This window comes from Eschrichtius robustus, chromosome 13, assembly GCF_028021215.1.
Source record: "Eschrichtius robustus isolate mEscRob2 chromosome 13, mEscRob2.pri, whole genome shotgun sequence".
NCBI lineage: Eukaryota > Metazoa > Chordata > Mammalia > Artiodactyla > Eschrichtiidae > Eschrichtius > Eschrichtius robustus.
The window spans coordinates 1,367,499-1,385,796 of record NC_090836.1 but is presented as its reverse complement, the minus strand read 5'-3'; the positions used below and the strand labels follow the sequence as shown (position 1 = coordinate 1,385,796).

General features: G+C 58.0%; 1 protein-coding gene across 1 annotated transcript in view; it reads left to right on the top strand.

Moving 5' to 3' along the window:
• Nucleotides 1-18,298, top strand: part of CACNA1C (calcium voltage-gated channel subunit alpha1 C) — a 447,611-nt gene that overhangs the window by 229,664 nt on the left and 199,649 nt on the right. The window contains 2 exon segments of the mRNA XM_068562083.1: nt 4,109-4,248; nt 10,346-10,485. The gene's annotated coding sequence lies outside the window, so the exon portion shown is untranslated.

Genomic DNA, 18,298 nt, shown 5'->3' with positions numbered 1-18,298 from the left:
CGTCCCCTCTGCCCCCCCGCAGCTGTGCGTGGCTGCGTCTGGCGCATCCCAGCCTTGTCCTCGCGCCTCCTCCAGCCTTTTCAACCTCGACCCACAGTGGGGCCCGGAATCAGGCTGCCCCAGGGTGGCTTCCAGAGTTGCCGGGGTTCCTGAGATCACAGAAACGGCGGGTCCCGTGCTGGACCTTGGTGCGTTCTCAGGGCTGTGTGACCCCCCAGAACCAGGCCCGTGGAGGCCGTGAGGAGTGTGAACCCATGAGGCCAGAGGCACCCGGACATCAGCTTCCACAGCTGCACTGTTCTCCACCCCCGGACGTTTCTATGGCAACACACAGTGTTCTGAAAGGATGACCAAGCTGTTTCACTTGTTTACGTTTTCTTGTTTGTTTTTTGGTTCTGAAGAGAGGGTTGGGATTAATTCTGTAAGGACGCTCGTGCCTCTTAACGTTCGGGTGGTTACCGCGCTGCTCACGAGACCGGTGCTACTCACATGCACACACACGCTCACCCACCTCACAGGTGACTGTGCCCCAGACCTGGTGACGACAGGCCCTTGCTCCTTCCCTGCGTTCTTGTCCGGACCCTTCTTCCTGGCTCCTGGGCCCTCCTCGGTTCCGTCTCAGACCCTTAAACCTCGCACTGAGGAGTCTGACCCACTCGTGTCTTAGGGGGTAAGCAGGGCCCGGGGGGCAAAGAAACGAATGCACCTTGGGCATCGGGTCAGGAAGTCCCACTCCTCCTGCGTCCTCCACATGTACCTCCCCGGCCTTATCTTATCGGTGTCCTAGTCTTTCCGGCCGGGAGGTTACTTAGATAACCTCTGAGGTCCTTTTATCTCTCAGACCCCACAGCTTTAAGCAGGACCCTGTCACTTCTCCTGGGAGACAATTCCCAGGTTGTGGAAGCACTCCCTTGGGCTGAGTCGTCCCGTAGGGGATGGACCCCAGCCTCAGCTCTCCTCCAGTCCACACGCTCTCCAGGGCCACCTTGTCCAGCCGCCCCTGCGAGCCCAGCTCCGTGCGAGCCCACCTCTGCGTCCAAGTCCAGGAGCTCCGCCTTGAGTACAGAACGATGACCCCACCTCTTCCTCAAGGCCCCACTGCAGCGAGAGGCTCTTCCACCCACAGTCGCTGGGTTAGAAACCCCGGGGGGGGCCGCGCCCTTCTTTCCCTGCCTCTTCTCCGACCCCCACGTGCAGCCAGAAAGCAAATCACACGCCTTCTGTGCCCCAGGTGCCCCTGCTTATCTCCAGTCCCCCGTCTCGGCCTCGGCTCAAGCCTCCACCATCTCTGCGTGGGCCACCCCCGCCCGATCACCCCATCGTGACAGCGCCAGACGGCAGTGCACGCCACAGCAGGGCCGCCGTCTCCTCAGAACGGAAGCCAAGTGTCCAGGCCTGGCCCCAGAGCCCCCGGTCCCCTTGCTCCGGCCCACCTCTCCAGCCCGTCCCCTCCCGGCCTCTCTCCAGCCACGGCCTCCACACTTCCCCCCTTTACCTCTCTCTCCACCGGATGCCTGACCCACCCACTTCACCTGACAGCTCTCCATCCTCCAAGCCTTCCCTCCAGGGCACGGCTTACGTGCTCTACTGGAATCTGTCCATCTGCCCCCACTGTCCCAGAGCTCCTGGAGGTCAGTTTCTGAGCCCTTCTCTTGACTCTCCAGCACATAAACATGTCCGTGAATGGTTGAGTGAAGGACTCACTGCCATGTCCATGCCTCCTTCTGGTCCCCACCTGTTATGTCACATGGTGTGGATTAGGCAGTGGGCCTTATGGGGGAAACTTACAAAGGCCGAGGGTCAACAAGAGAAGACACACGTCCCCAAGTCCTCCTTCTCACAGGAGGTGCACCAGGTCTAGGACGCCGCTGGGGCTGCAGTGTGGGCCTGCACGGCAGTGGAGGGACCCGGGACCCCTCCTCCCCCATGGCTTTCTCTTTTCATAGAGGAATCAGGAAGGGAAGGCAGCCTCGCAGACGAGGGAATAAACACACTGCTTGGTGCCAGGCAGGTGGGGCTGGGAGTGCAGCTGTTTTAGCAGTTGTCTGAGATGCCGGCCCCCCAGCACACAGGACACTCGGAGCCCTGGGGTATGGCTGACCTCCCTGCCGTGGGGAAGGGGTATTCCGAGCTGGGTCGCTACCTGTCCCAGAGAGCTCACTGTGCAGACAACCCACAGGGGTCTCCAGCATCACTGTGCAATGACTCAGCTGGTTGTGCCTCACCAGTAACGTGTGACTGGATGCAGGGATGGTGGGATGAAGGCAGCTAGCACACAGGTGAACACATGAAAGCCCCTGACACAAGTGGGTACCCGGCTTACGTTTGTTTCCCTTCTCATCCCTGCTCCAACTTTGTGAATTTCCGCAGAGGTTTCTGGGGGTGCAGAGGAGGTGGCCCTGTCATCTGGGCCTAAACGTGGACGCTCTGAATGGTCTTGGGGGCGGGGGCTGAGTGGCTGGACAGCTCACCTTCCACAGTCGTCCTCAGGTGTGTCGCGCCCTTTTGGAACATGCATTCCCTTTCAACACGGTCCTGATGTACATTTTTACCCAACATCACCTACTTTTTAAAGACCAGAGGTCCCACGCACTGTGGTTTGCTCCTGGGTCGCAGACCCCTGGGAAGCCACGTCCCAGACCGACTTCAAGGTGACAGAATGGGTAGGAGGTAAGGACAAGCCTGCCTCGGAGATGCTGGTAGAGTCCCACCTCCATCCCCTTCCCATGGTTACCGCTTATCTGGGCCTTCCTCAGCACGTGGACCAGTGGTTCTTAAACTTCAGGTGCTTCAGAGACACCCGGGAATGGTCTGGAATGTGCACTTCCAGGCTCCATAGCCAGAAGATCTCCTCCAGTAGGTCTGGGTGGGGCCCGGGGTTCTTCCCTTTTTAACTTTGTGTCCCCAGACTTCATCCTGAGCTGGTCTGGGTGAGGCCAGCACGCGCTCAACGTCGCGGGGGTCGGGGAGGGTGGGCAGAGCAGATGGGCAGAGCACGGGGGGCGTTGGGACCAAGCTGACCTCCCTGCAGGGCTCCCCATCAGGGCCCCAGGGCCCCAGGCCTCGGAGCACCCCCTCCCAGCAGGGTGGGCGGCAGGCCGTAAGCCTTCTAGGGATACAGTGGGCGTGGGACCTGGGGTCTTCAGTGAGCCCCTCCTGACCTGCAGAGGAGGGGAAGCCGGGTCTGGGGTCTGAGGTGGGAGCTTCCTGGAGGCTCCCGCGGACACGAGCGTGAAGCATCGGTGTGTGAAGGTCACGGCCGCCTCTGCCTGCGGGGCCTTGAAGGCTCTGCGCTGGGGACAGTGTGGGAGAGCGGCTGCTGGGGAGGGTGGGGAGCCGGTGAATCAGCCCTGAGTCGGCTCTAACCAGCCGGAGTCAGTCCTGCCAAGCGTGGGCTCCAGGGACAGGGCCACATCCCACAGCAGAGCCCTCTTGGAAAGGACAGAGTGGGGAGAGGGGAAGAGCACCGCCCCTCCCCCACCCAGTGCCCGCCCTCATCCTGGAAATGCTGGGGTCCCTGCTGACCTGGTCTTGCTCTTTGCACAGAGAGTTCTGTTTTCTCAAGGAAGAGAGCTCTCCCAGGTCGGGGTCAGCGCACGTGGGCAGCTGCCTCTGTTTCAGCGGCTGGCGGAGGTTTCCATGCTCTGCTTCTTGGTGGCTGGGTATCAGAGACCCCAGCTGTAGCTTCAGGGTTTGTGACTCAGAACTGTGGCACTTTCCCTGCCCTTCTGTCTCAGCCCTTTCTCAGCACCAGCTCCCGTCCCGGCACCCTTGGGTCCCCTTTAGATAAGGCATCGTGAGTTCTCTTCTGAGAAGTACAAGGAACTGCTCACTGATTAACTAAGATGTTTCTCAAAGATGTGCGATTTTTCACCACCCTAATTTCTGCATTTTAACATTTGAAGACTAAAAACCCCCTTCCTGCCCAGTGGATCGGAGCTCTCCTGTGGGATGGACCGTGGGGCTCGGGATGTGGCCTGGGAGTCCCCCTGATCTGACCGTGGAGGGGCCCCCTTCTCCTCCACCACCTTGGGGGACCTGCTGGGTCAGAACTTTCCAAATCCCCAGTCTAATGACTTCTTCTCTCTCTTCTACTTGTGTTTCCTAGGAACGGGTGGAGTATCTCTTTCTCATCATTTTTACTGTGGAAGCATTTTTAAAAGTCATAGCCTATGGGCTCCTCTTTCACCCCAATGCTTACCTCCGCAACGGCTGGAACTTGCTGGATTTTATCATTGTGGTTGTCGGGTGAGTACAACCACCCCTCCCACCCTCCGCCACCGTCACCCAGTGCCGGCCCCTTCCCACCCGTATCTGTGTCTCTGGTCACAAGGGCCCTGGGCTTCAGGCCAGACGAGAGGATCTATTAAAAATCACTTCGGATTCAGGCTGTCTCCAAAGGGAGAGGAGTTGTTACCTGGAACAGCCCTGGCCGCCGCTCCCACCTGCACACACGTGCACACGCACACATGCACACGCACACACACACACGCGTGCGCACAGGTGAATCCGAGGCCTTCTGGTGGAGCCCAGGGGCCTCCGTGCAGCCAAGGAGATGCCTCAGCTTTAGGTCTTTTACTCCATCTGGGCCTCACCTGGCCCAACAGCCCCTGGACGCCTCCCCTGCGGCGTGGCTAAGTGGGTCTGGTTGGGCTGGACGTGAGCCTGCAGCCACGGCGCCGGAAGGGCGGCTGGCACCCGGGAGCCGGGACACCCGCCTGCACCTCTGCAGGGTCCTGGCTCGGTGGCTGCCGGGACCGGAAAATGGGACTAGGAAGGGCCGAGGGGATGGGGCCAGATGCACTTCCCCGGACACCCTGCTCTGCTGTAGAGGCCAACTCAGCCTACGCTCAGAAACAAAGCGGCGTCAGGAAGCTTCAGGAAACCTTGGAAGTGACGATCTCCTTATCAAGGCATCGGTAACTTCAGGAAAAGATTCTCTGTGGAATGTTTGTACAAAGAGACCCGCACGCGCCATGAGAGACACAGCTGACCGGGCTCCAGTCACTCGTCCGTCTGCGGAGGGCAGGGTGCCCGAGCCTCGGGGCGGACCTGGCGCTACTTCAAGCCCACCTGCCGTTCACTCCCTCGCCGTCCCCCCAGCCTCCGGGAGCAGGTCAGCGTGGCATTAGGCTCCTACCCCAGGGGGCCCTTCCCAGCCGCCCCGGGAAGATGTTGCCCTGGTGGCTTCCCCAGAGCGCGCCCTGCTCAGAGCCTCGTGGGCGCCCGGCCTTTCCTGCAGGAAGTGCCGGAGCAAATCAGGGCCATTTGGGAGCGAGTCCCTGTCTCCGGGCGTCTGGAGCTGTTTCCGAGTTTTCGCCGCTGTCCTTTTTTGCCTGGCCGAGCATGACACGCTTTGCATTAACATCTGGGACACTTGGGAGGCGTGAGGGACACGGAAGTTACTGGACTCTGCCACGTGCAGATGTCAGGGTGAGGCTGCAGCTCTGCGAGAGATTTGCTACTTCTGTTCACTCCAGGATAAACAGAGTGACTGACAAATGCCTTGAACTAACTCAGCAAAGTCCTTTGCGTGCTTCTTCCTGATGCATCTAAATCCTTTTAAATTCAGCGTCTCCCTCAAGGCCCGAGTCTCCTGGGAACCTTTCACACACTCACAGAAAGAGCCCAAGGAATGAGATCCGGTGCTTCTGGGGCCAACAGAGAGGAGAGGCGCCTCTCGGGGCAGAGAAGCAAAGTCTTCTCCCGTCTGTGGGCTGAGTTGGCGTTGGTCTATACGATGCTCTGCCCCAAACGTGGCCTCACCTCTGCGTGGGGTGGAAGCAGGAGACACGGGTGGACCTCAGACAGGGGCCCATCTCCCACTTGCATGGACCCTGCTCCTCCCGAGACTGCAGCAAGCGGACTGCTTGTGGGTCAGCCCAGATCCCAGCCACATCTCCCCGGGCCCGGGCCATCAGGCTGGGGAAGAGAGGGAGGCGTCCAGACTTGGCAGTCTCCCAAAGGTGCCTCCATCGACTGTTTACGACACGGAGGCTACGGTGCCAGCACTGGCTCAGCTTGTGGTCCACCATGACCCTCTGGCTTTTTCCCGTTGATCTCGCACTCGGCCACATTCGGCACCTGGTTTCTCTTCTCCAAGGCGCTGGTCTTTGCGGCTCTCCATCCAGTCTAGACTCAGCCCATCCTTCTAACTCGGAAAACGACACACCCCCCATGGAGGGTGTGGCCCAGCCACCTCTCTTCAGCTGTGCCCTCCCATCCCGACCCCTTACATGGATGTGCCTTTGCTTCCTCATGTCTCCTGGGAAATATCTGCTCCCCTCCGCCCCTCCTGGGCAGCGTCTGCCCTCCTGCAAACTAGAGGGAGTCTGCCTTGCTCCGGGGGAGGTGGGCTTGCATGCCTGAGTGCCGGGCTGAGGGCCCCTCTCCCTTCTCTGCCTTGCCACCCAGGAGGCCAGTGCCAAGGCATTGCCCTCCCCGCCACGTGCCCCATTCCTTCCGGAAGTGGAGGAGTCTCCTCGGAACAGTGGGGACATGGGGCTGCTGAATGGATGTGGGAGGACTTCAGAGCCTCTGTGAGCTACTCCCCTCCACCCCCATCAGGCACCCGGGAGCCCTCCCTCCACCCCCATCAGGCACCCGGGAGCCCTCAGCAGATGCACCTGCTCAGACCGTCTACTCCAGCCTAAAGGGCCTCACTATGTCTCCAGCTCCCTGCCAATATGGGGCCCTGCCTCTCGGCTCACAGGGCTTCTAGAGACCATCGTCCTCTCCAACAAGCTCTAACGTCCGGCTAAGGAACTGCCAGACACACCACCTGGAGAAGGTCCCCGGCCCTTAGGCACCGGTGGGCACCAAGCAGTGGTTTCGCCTCTACAAAGTGTGACTGAGGAGAAACACGCCGGCCCCTGCAAGCTGAGAACACCTCTGAGGCCCATTCCTGAAATTTCTGCCCCTTCAGGGGTTAAAGGAGAGGATGGTTGTTCAATCTCTGTTCCCTTCCCTGGATAGTATTTGTGAACATCTTGTACGTCGATAAGCATGTTCCTTTCTTCCAGGAAGTTCTAGGAACCAAATCTGGTTTGGATTTGGAATGTTGTTCAACAGACTTGCAAACTGGTGTCCATGTCCTGAGTTTCCGTGATCCAGGCTTCCACGGAAAGAACATTTCTCTGCAGAGAACAGACCCCGCTTCCCCCACCCTGGAGACCTCTGCCTGGGATGGGAGGTGTCACCAACTAACACATGGACCCGTCACACTGCCAAGCTGGGGTGAAGGAATCACAGAACAGGCGGGACATCAGACGTGGTCTGGCCACAGAACCCACTGTGCAGACACAGCCTACTCGGGGTCCCCGTGTGGAAAACAGACCGAAGGGAAGCCGCTCATCCCTGGCCTCGCTGCCCAAGAAGTCCCCAAGGGTTCTCCGGAGCACGTTTTGCAAATCCCTGTTTAGACCAGCTCCCTCCGCTGGGCCCTGCCTGGGTCTAAGCTTCTGCTAAGCCCCCAGCTGCAGCTTCCCCGTTCCCAGACCCAGCCCCCTGGGGCAGGAGTCATAGGAGCCCCAGCCTGTTCCTCAAGACCAAGCTGCCCAGGCCCGGTTCAGGTCTGGTCCCTGGGCATCTTCCTTGGCCCCAGGCACGACCCAGCGCGCTCTACTGACCATGAGTCAGTGGGACGTCTCTAGGTACAAGGACAAAGATGGTCCACGGGGCCCTTTCCCATATTTTTCTCGGTTCCCACAAGTGGCCCAGGACCCCAGACTCCCATTCCCGTACATTCTCTGCATGTTCTAATCTCTCCCGAAACCTTTCCAAGGTGCCCCATGTTCCCCACAATCCCTCCCCATTTCTGGCGTTAGCAAACATTTTCTGTAAAAGTCCAGATACCAGATTTCAGCTTTGCAAGCTTTGTCCCAACTACTCAGCTCTGTCGAGAAAACATCAATATGGAACGGGGTGTTGCTGGATCCTCATCAGATTTATTCCAGAGCAGGTAGCCCAGTGCTGCCCTAACCCCAGCACCGGTCCCTCCTTCTCTCTCTCATTCTCCCCGGGGGTCCTGCTGCCCTTGCCGTCTCTCAAGATATGGCCCCTCCCCTCCAAATGCTCGCAGGCCAGGAGAGGGGCCCTGCTTCATCTTATTCTGCTTTCAGACCACCGCCCCCTCCTCCCTAAGCCCCTCCAATTCTTTTTTTTTAATTTATTTATTTTATTTATTTTATTTTTGGCTGCATTGGGTCTTCGTTGCTGCACGCGGGCTTTCTCTAGTTGCAGCGAGCAGGGGCTACTCTTTGTTGCAGTGCAGTCTTCTCACTGTGGTGGCTTCTCTTATTGCGGAGCACAGGCTCTAGGCACGCAGGTTTCAGTAGTTGTGGCACGCGGGGTCAGTAGTTATGGCTCATGGGCTCTAGAGCACAGGCTCGGTAGCTGTGGCACACGGGCTTCATTGCTCCATGGCATGTGGGATCTTCCCGGACCAGGGCTCGAACCCGTGTCCCCTGCATTGGCAGGTGGATTCTTAACTGCGCCACCAGGAAAGCCCAGCCCCTCCAATTCTGATGCTTGTGTCCTCAGAACCTCTACCCCCTGTTTCTCCAAGTCGTGGTCCCCCCACACCTTTGAGTCTCTCCTTGGCTGTGGAGACGTGGGCTCTTGGCCAGCTCCTCCTCTCCATCACGCACTGTCCCGCCATCAGCCTCCCAAGCTTCTTGGTTCCTTGATGTCTTCTTCCCCAGGGATCCTGACTCTGTCCTGTCTCAGCTGCCCACTCCCAGGGTCGGAGTCAGGATCCCCACCATGACCTCGAGCCACATCCTCTCCATGATCTCAGACCAGCTTCCTACTCTCCAAAAAATACCACCCATCCTTCCTGCTCCCTCCCTTCAGCGCTGGACTCCGACAGTCCCCTCCTCCTGCCCTGCGGTCATCTCTCACCTGCGTCTGCACTCAGCTTTTACTTCTCTCTTCATTTCCTTGCTCACTTGCAAAAGCACCAACCCCAACCCAGTCCGACCAGCTGGTACCTGAGCTGTGCCCTTGGAGCGGGTAGAGAAACGCACAAGGCTGAGCTGACGTGTCACTTCCCCTCATGACCACCTCCTTGCAGAGGCCCTGGGTGCCCGGAAACCCTACTGCACGGCCTGGCTCCGTTCACCCCCCCACTTTCTTCCGCGACCCTTTTATGCCTTTGCCTCACCCTTCAAGCTTCCAGCACCCCCTCCCCTTTCACATTCCAGCTGATGGCTTGCTCCCTGATTCGCTGAGAAGAGAGGTGCAGTCGGAAGAGGACTTCTGTCTGTTCCCACACCTGCATCTGAACCCACAATGCACCTCCCTCCCCGGGACCGTGATGAACCGTCCTGGCTACTGGGCTCCTGCCCCTCTGCGGGCATCCTGCCCTCCTGCCCCCCAGGGGTACGACCCTTCTGGCCACTGTCCCCTCACTTCTTCACTGCCCATCGTCTGTCTCTATTAGATGATTTCACTTAAAAACAAGCAAAACGATTCCACGCCCTCTTGCAGGAACTACCTTTTCTCTTCTCCTACCTTTTTCCAGCAAAATTCCTCAGGAGGGGTTGTTTCTACGGGACCCTCCCCTCTAGCTATGGTGGCCCCTGAGCCCTCACTTGAGATGCACTGTATGTGTAGAACACACAGCAGGTTTCAAAGATTTAGTGCAAAACAGAGAGGGACAGACATCTCACTAAAAACTCTTTATTACAGCTGAAGTGATCATATTTTGGTTATGTTGGATTAAACAAAATCTATCATCACCGTCCATTTCGCCTGTTGCTTTTTCACTTTTTTAGTGTGACTACTGGAAAATCTAAATTGCACACGCGGCCCACGTTTGTGCCTTGCACTGTTTCTGTTGGACAGAACCGTCTCGAACGCTCCTCTGTCCTCTCTTGAACATGTGTCTGTTACCTTTGTCCCCATCACTCCAACAAGACAGGTGTCGCCAGGGCCTGAGGCCGGTGGTCAGTTTCCTGTCCTTGTGCCTGCGGCACCACGTCAGTTTCTATGGGACCACTTGTTTGTGCCCAGGCTCAGATCAAAGCCAGGGGCTTGTCGGGAGGAGCTGGGATGTGGTGCCAGGGCACAGCGGCCAGGACGCTGGGGGGGCAGAGGAACGGGCCCTGGCGGCAGCCTCCACCTGCCTGACGCCCTGCCTGGGCTGCTCGATGCCAGCATGGGGCAGGCGGGACCTGCCCTGAGGGACTGTCATCCGATGAGGGTCTCGGACCCGCCCGCACACCGGACGGATCCTGGCTGGAGGCGCCTGCACACTTAACCGCCCAGCGTCCCTCAGAGAAGTCGGAGCCCCGCCAGGCAAGCAGGACATCCTGACGTTCCCTCTCTCCTTCTTCTCTTGCAGGCTTTTCAGTGCCATCTTAGAGCAAGCGACCAAAGCCGACGGCGCCAACGCCCTGGGAGGGAAGGGGGCTGGATTCGATGTGAAGGCGCTCAGGGCGTTCCGCGTGCTGCGGCCCCTGCGGCTGGTGTCTGGGGTCCCGAGTAAGTAGTTTGGGCCTGTCGGCCATGTGACCTCCTCACCGCCCCCCGGTCTCCCCCCAACCTGAATTGCCAAGGAACCTGATTTCATATATGTGGAGGGTTTTCTTGAATGGGTTCCTTTGCCCTAAAGGTCCCAGCTCTCCTGTGAGTCCATTAAAACCCACTGTGGCCCCCGCTCCCGTGAGCACCTGGGGAATCCACAGCCTGATGGAGACAGCTGCGCAGAGAACAGCCTCGCGGCCATCTGAGCAGCCCCCGTCCGCCACCCCGGCCGGGGCTGGGGGTTTAAACACATTTGCAGCAGAAGAGCAGTGAGCTACTCCCCAGGCCCCCAGGGCATGGGGAGCCGGTGGGATGATCTCTGCTGTCTGTATTTTTCCAAAGAACAATCAGAAAAGCATCAGTGGATGTTCAGGAAGTTCTGTTTTGCCACTTCTGCCAGCCCTCTCCCCCTTTCACGTCACGTGGGGCATCTCCGGCCGCAGAAGCCCTATTTTTGGGCTCGCCGCCTGTCAGAGTGAGAACTGCTTTTCCCTGAGGGGGGAGGGCGCTGGCCTGAGTGGGGCAGATGGGCGTGGGAGACAGGCCCGGGGACGGCGCCCCTTCTCCCTCTCCTGCAGCAGCCCCCCATTGAGGAGGGCCCCCCAGCCCTGGGCACAGCAGGTCGGGCTCCCAGTGTCCGCTCCAGCAGACCGCAGCCCAGCCGGCTCCCGGGCTGAGTCCCCTTTCGGACCTCCCTCTGCTCCTGCTGTTCGGCTGGCGGTCACTGAGCCTAATTCTGGATGTGCCTGCTGGGACGTGCCACCGTCCCCTCGGCGTGACCAGGTCTGGGCCCTAACTCGAGGCGGAGGAGACCCCCGAAGCGGGCTGCAGCCAGACGAGCTTGGAGACGGGTCCGGGCCAGGAAGGTAGAGGGGGCCTCTGCACACCCACCTTTCCACCTGCACGGCCACCAACCAGGTGACGTCATCCTGCTCAGTGGGTGAAACCTCTCAGGGTGTAGAACTGTGGGAACACGAGGGATCTTGTATCAACCTGTCCAGGGCTTTCCGCACCCACGCAGGATAGTGGAAAGATCCTCCCGGGGTAACTGAATTAACCACAGCAGAGCAGAGAGAACCAGGTCTCCTGAGTGAAACCAACTCTCCCCAGGGCACCGCACGACCTCCTGTAAAGAATTGCGTGCGTCTTAGACGTTTACTGCCTCTGCAGTTACCTTATAAGCCCCCTGAAGCCCAGAACTGTGCCCTGTATTGTCTCTGACTCCTGCATGATGCTGGCCTGCTCTCTGCTCAGGGCGGGAACTCCCTGGGTGGACAAAGGCAGGCGTGGGGGTCCCTGGGCAGTGGTGGCCTGTGTTAACTCCCAGCGAGTGTAGACCGTGGCCCCTCTGCTTGGCCTTAACCATTGGGCACTAAGGATGGAAACAGTGTACGTGACGGCTGAGACCCAAGGCCCGTTTGCAAAGCCTAAGTTATTTGGGTTTTTGTGGTCAGTTAGGCATCACTCCATAGGCCAAACTCAAGGAATGAGAAGGCAGGGTGAGAATCAGTTGGAACAAGACTTTAAGGGGTTTAGTGTGATGGTGCAGCCAACACGCCAGTGGCAGGGACTGCGAACTGAGCCCACGCTTGGACCCAATACGCTGCCACGGGCACGATGACGCTGGCCCTGCTGTGTGTGCGCTTTTTAGGGCCCACAGCCTCAGAGCACCGTGCAGGGCGTCACAACGCGTCATGAAAATAAGTATGGTCCCTCCCCTGGAGGAGTTTGAAAATCTAATGGGAGTACACCAGGCAGCTTTTGCTGCAGGAAAAAACCATCCCAAACTCTCGGTGACTGAAAACCAGAATCACGCATCCTTGGCTTGTATTGCGTGAGGGCTCTGGGCCTGACCAGCTTCCGTGGTCACCTCATCCCAGAGCCCAGGTTGAGGGAGCGTCCAGCGTGCGTGCCTGCGGCCCTCACAGCACGGGGCGGCTCTCGCCAGGGGGCACACGGTCAAACCACACAGGCATATTCTAGGCTTTTGCTCAACCTGGTTTATATCATGGCTGCTCACATGCCAGTGGCCAAAGCAAGGCACCCGGCTGCCGTGGTCCCAAAGATGACGGGACACAGAAGTGTGCCGTCCATACAGAGAAGCACGGGTGAAGGGTTGTGATCAAACAGGCCACTATCCCTAAGAGACGGAAGGGGCGTTATTCACAGGACTGGTTACGGTGATGACTCTGGTACAGAGGTTCCTAATCAGAGACGCAGGGGAGCTGGGTCCCGCGGAGTAGCCGGGGCTCCTCCACGAGGAAGCTTCACGGACCGCGTGCCGTCCGTGTGCGGTACCGACGGCAGCTCTGCACTGCGGGGCTGGGAGTCGTTCCATCGAGAGGGTGAAGGCGGGACTCTGCCTCTCAGATGTAAGGCCCTGCTGCCCCGCCGTGAATTCAGGGAGATGTTCTGTCAGTGAAGCTGGTGCTCTTGCAGCCATGGGGCCTGCAGGTAGCCCTGGCTTTCTCAGACAGCTAGCAGCTGGGTCTTGTTTAATGTGGGTCACTGGTGAAAAGGGAAAAGCTCTTTTGGGGGCTTCAAGGCAGGGCTGATCCAGCCTTTCTCACTGGGATGGCGTCTCTGCGACCTTTTAAGTAGTGACGTGTGTAGACCCAGGTGGCTAAGTGCCCCGGGCCGGTCTGGTTGAGCTCGTCGAAGGCAATGTCACCGACATCTCCCGCTGCAGACCTGGACGGAGGCCTCCCTCCTCCGATGCCATAGCCTTTGGTTCTCCTCCCCGCCGCACCGCTCCCACCTCCTCCTTCTCTCTGGACCTGCCGCTGCCCGGCTTTCTCCCCCATGGCAACGCCGAAGCATCTCTTATTGACACCACCAGGGATCTCCACGGTGCCGAATCCAGCGGCCTGTCTCGGGGCCGCTTACCTGACTCTCTGCAGGGTTAGATTCAGCGGGTGGTCCCTTATCCTTGAGCCGTACCGTCACCGGGACGCTGTTCTTTCTCAGCTCTGCCCTCACTCCACTTGCTTTTCCTTGTGGGAGCCGCGGGCTGACTTCCCCTCGCCTTCTCCTCCTCTCACCGCTGGGAGCGCCAGCTCTGTCCTTGGGCCTCCTCTCTCTCTGCACCGGTCCCTGGTGGACACGCCCAGTCTCCTGCGTGTCCTCTGATAACGCGAGCTGGTGCCGCCAGCACGGCCGTCTCCTCTGAGGCCGGACTTGCGCCGCCGCCTCCATCCCTTCATGGGCGGCCTGGTAGGCGGCGCCCTGAGCTCACCGCGTCCCCCAGAGCCTTTCCCGTTTGGTAAAGGTCAGCCTCGTCCTTCCAGTGACTCAGGCACAAGCCCTCGGCCTGTTTCTTTGTCCCACCCTTTGCTTCCGGTCCCTCAGCGCATCCTGCGAGCCACGCCTTCCAGATGCTCAGTTTCCTGCCGCCTCCGCGTCCACTGCAGCGCCCGCCACCCTCACCTGGACCGTCACCACCGCCTCCTGGCAGGGGTCTCTGTTTTGCCCTTTGCCCTTTGTCACAGCCGGGGCTCAACACAGCAGCCAGGTGGTCCTCTCAAAATACGTGCCACTGTTGCAATTAGAACCCTCCAGGCTCCCCACCTCCTGAGAGACAGAGCCTCTCTGCAGCCTCCCCTCCCCCCACCGCCCTCCTCGGCCCCCCACCAGCCTCAGCGACCTCCAGCTGTGCCGCAGCTCACGTGGTGGGCCTTCCGTCCGGACGCCCTTCACTCGGCTGGCCTCACGGCTGGCCTCGGCGTCTGCGGAAACGGCACCTTCTCAGGGGCCTGTCCCGCCGCCCGTGTCCTCCGCCCCCTTCCCCCCGTTATTTCTCCCACATCTCTCTCCACTCTCTTGCCCTCGTTTATCTATTTGTCACCCCTGGCCTCACGAGAACATAACCTCCACGAGGACAACAGTTTTTTTTGTTTTGCTCACTGCTGTATCCTCAGCCTCTACAATTATCTACAGAAATGCCAGGTCAATCTTTGTGGGGTGACTGGGCCCCTCATGGGCTCCACGTGGCCGGGACGGAGCACCGGCCCACCCCTAAGGGACGCTGGTACTGAAGACCTTCCGTTCACGGGCGCCTCCTTTAGTGTTTCCGAAGGGCTTTTTTCTACGAACTTATTTGATCTTCATGACAACTGTGTGCTGTGTAGCTGTGCACGTAGGTGGTACGTAGTCAGGTGCTGTTTCTGTAACAGATAGGCTAACTGGGTGGTTTGCGGGACCAGAAGCTCCAAGCCCAAAGAGTTACTGTTATTTTTTGCGTCCAGATGTGTATTAAATGCCATTGAAATCTTAGGATCACAGATTATGGAGGGAGAGAGATGCTTGTGCGGGTACAAGCCCATGAGTCATTTATTAATTTTTTTCAACAAAACCCACTGAGTACCTACTTCATATAGGACTTTTCTAGCTGTCTCAGGAGATACAGAAATGAGTCAGACACTAAGAGTGTTCTTAAAAAGACTGAATTGTCGAAGGAAATAATGTTCATAGAAATGATGGTAGAGAACAAAAATTGGAGGTGTGCAAAAAGAAAAAAAGGTTGAGCACGACGTGTTGAATTCTGTGACGGGTGTGCTTAGGGGGACTCTGCACTTTGGGGAGTGGGGATAGAGATCAGGACAGGCTTCTTGGAGGAGGAGGACAGACCTTGAAGGGCAAGTGAGGAGGGGCCGCCAGGAAATCAGGAAGGAGGAGAGAGGATGGCTGAGGCCCTAGAGTTGTACACGGGAAGGCCGAGGATCGGGGGGCGGGGTGGGTCTCACTGTGGGTGTAGAAACCAGCTGACGCTCTCAGTGAGACGCTCTCGTGTAACTAAGGTTTGATCACTTTGCTCCATCAAGATTCCCACAGTAAAGGAAGTGAGTCCCCAGGGCTTGTGAGGCCCCACTGTCCCTCGGCAGAGGTGCAGACAAGCAGGCACGTTGCACCACAGAGAAGCCGCAGGGACGGTCAACATTACACATAACATCCGCGTCCGTGCAAGGCCGGTGCCAGGCTCGGCAGCCCATCCACCCCCATCCGCGTTTATTGATCACTTGCTGTGAGCCAGGTGCTGGGGACACAGACCAACAGGACACCACCTCCGTCTGCCAAAGTCCTGGATGCTTGAAAGGTTCCCGAGGATATGAATTGTTGTGAGATTAGCTCGTTCTCAAGGAACTGTTATTTCTGGAGGCACACAGGTTAGAAATCAGCTTCTTGTCAAGCAGGGTTTGCTTCCTCACCGGGAAGTGAGGGGACCACGTGAGGCGAGGTCAGGCTCTGTCCTCCTATTTTCCTTTGCTCAGACTAGAACTGTTTCTGGAAAACAGTCAGCACCAATCAGTCGATAAGTATCTGTTGATTGAATGCTACGTAGACAGCACTGGGAGAGACTTGAGCCGTGGTGGTTTCAGTCAAGAGCTCTTGAGTCAGACTGTCTGGCTTCTGCCCCTGACTTCCTCTGTGACCCGGGGGAAGTTACTCAGCCTCTCTGTGCCTTAATTTCCTCATCTGTAAAATGGGAATAATAATAGAACCTATTTCACATGTTACTAGGACAACGAAGTGAGCTAATGCATGCAAAGTGCCTCGCCTGTAGTATGTGCTCAGTTAAATGATAGCCGTTGTTACATCACATCACTTGACGTGAGGCATGTAAAATAGAAATATCTGACAAGCACTGTCAAGACAAAGCAGATATACTTTATTTTTTTAACATCTTTACTGGAGTATAATTGCTTTACAATGTTGTGTTAGTTTCTGCTGTATAACAGTGAATCAGCTATACATATGTCCCCATATCCCCTCCCTCTTGGGTCTCCCTCCCACCCTCCCTAGCCCACCCCTCTAGGTGGTCACAAAGCACCGAGCTGATCTCCCTGTGCTATGTGGCTGCTTCCCACTAGCTATCTATTTTACATTTGGTAGTGTATATATGTGAGTGTTACTCTCTCACATCGTCCCAGCTTCCCCTTCCCCTTCCCCGTGTCCTCAAGTCCATTCTGTACGTCTGCATCTTTGTTCCTGTCCTGCTCCTAGGTTCTTCAGAACCATTTTTTTTAGATTCCGTACAGATATACTTTAAACATAAAGAATATTCCAGAGTTAAATAGCAAAGCTTACCAGAGGCTCATGCGCAAACAATGAAATGGACTCAAGGGGCGAGTTTCCCAGGCACGGTGACGGGTTCAGACCTTTCCTACGAAGGAGGAGCATTTGAGCTGAGCCTTGAGGTTGATGCAGAATGGTCAGGGCTGGAGATGAAAGGACGTTTGGGATGAAAACCTAGTTTTGGGGGGCCACCGATGCAGGCCAGCCCAGTCCAGCACGAGGTTTTGCGTGGCCACGTCCATCACAGAGGAGGAGGCAGTGAGAACCAGGGTCAGCAGGGAGCACACGGGGTCGGGGCTGTCCCGGATGCCACGCCAGTAAGGCATTTTCCCAAGCAGTGATGCTCTTTCCTCTCCGTTAGAAATACTCAAAAACTGCGCTGCAGAGAGACAGCTAAATGTCTGGGAAACCTAAAGAATATCAGAACGGATGGTGCACCTTGAATTCCAGGGGGCTCATCCATCCACCCTGGACACAGCCAGCTGGGCAGAGCCAGGAGCAGAGCCAGACCAAAGAACCTCCCCCGCCCCACCTGCACAGCCCCCAGTGGAGGCCAGCCCGGGCGTCCTGCTCTCACTAACCTCCTGCTGCAGGACCCTGACCCACTTTTTATTGTTCTTGATAGCGTGGATTCTTGACTGTAAAATTCCTGCTGCAAAATTTAAAACCTCGCCCGAGTGCCCAAGTACCCAGGTGAACCCTCCTCGTCCTGCGAGGCAGTTTCTCCCCAGAATGGGCTCCCCTCCTGGCGCTTAGTGGCTGTGAGATTGGCCGCCCTGATTAGAGAGGCTGTCAGTTAATCATACCCACTGGGGGCAGATTAGAGCTGCTGGAAGCAACTTTCCCGAGTGTTTCCACACTTTGATGGTTCAGAAGCGGTCCTGCTGTCCTGCCTGATACGTGCTCATTGGGAAGTTGGGCCACCGGGATTTGCAATCCTGCTCGGGGGACAGTGGCCCGTGCCCGGTAGTGGGACCTGCAGTGGAGCAGGGCCCTGGCACCAGAGGTGGTCCCGGCAGGCAGCTCCTATCCGAGGACACCTCACCATTCCAGAGCTGACAAGGGGAAGTCCATCCGGAGCTGATACTTGCAAATCAAATGACTCAGCCCTGAAACGTACAGATTTTGGAAACCGAGTCCCAGGGAAGAGCCCTGTTCAGAGCAGAGGCCCGAATCCACCTTGCTTCCTGCCCACCGGCCGCTTTTCCTGCTGCCGTGTCACCATCTCCCCTCCTCCTGGTTCCTGTGATTTAACCCCATCAAGAGCCCACGTGACGCAGGCGGGGCTGGTGCACAAGCCAGAGGTGTGCAGCCCATTGGACTGCAGCCCACCTTCACCCCTGCCCAGCCTGCTGCCCCGGGACAGGCCTGTCCGCCCTCTGCACCTCTGTTCCGCCTGCAACCTGGAGGGCCTGGGCTGCGGAGCCCTCAGATCTCCTTCCTGCCCCACGGCCTCACCTTCCGCCCGCCAGTACCCGCGCGGTGCCAGGCCGTCCTGCCTCCCCCTCCACCCCTCCTCCTCCCCCTCCACCCTTCCTCCTCCCCCATCTCCTTGGACTTGGTCCTCTTCCCCCTCACTTTCTACTTTGCTTCCTCGGCCTTTTCATCCCTTTTGTCCGAAAGGGGTCTTTGATGTCATGGAACCTTATCCAAAATGAGGGACACTTACCAGGACGGGGCGTGTGCAGAAGGGCCACCC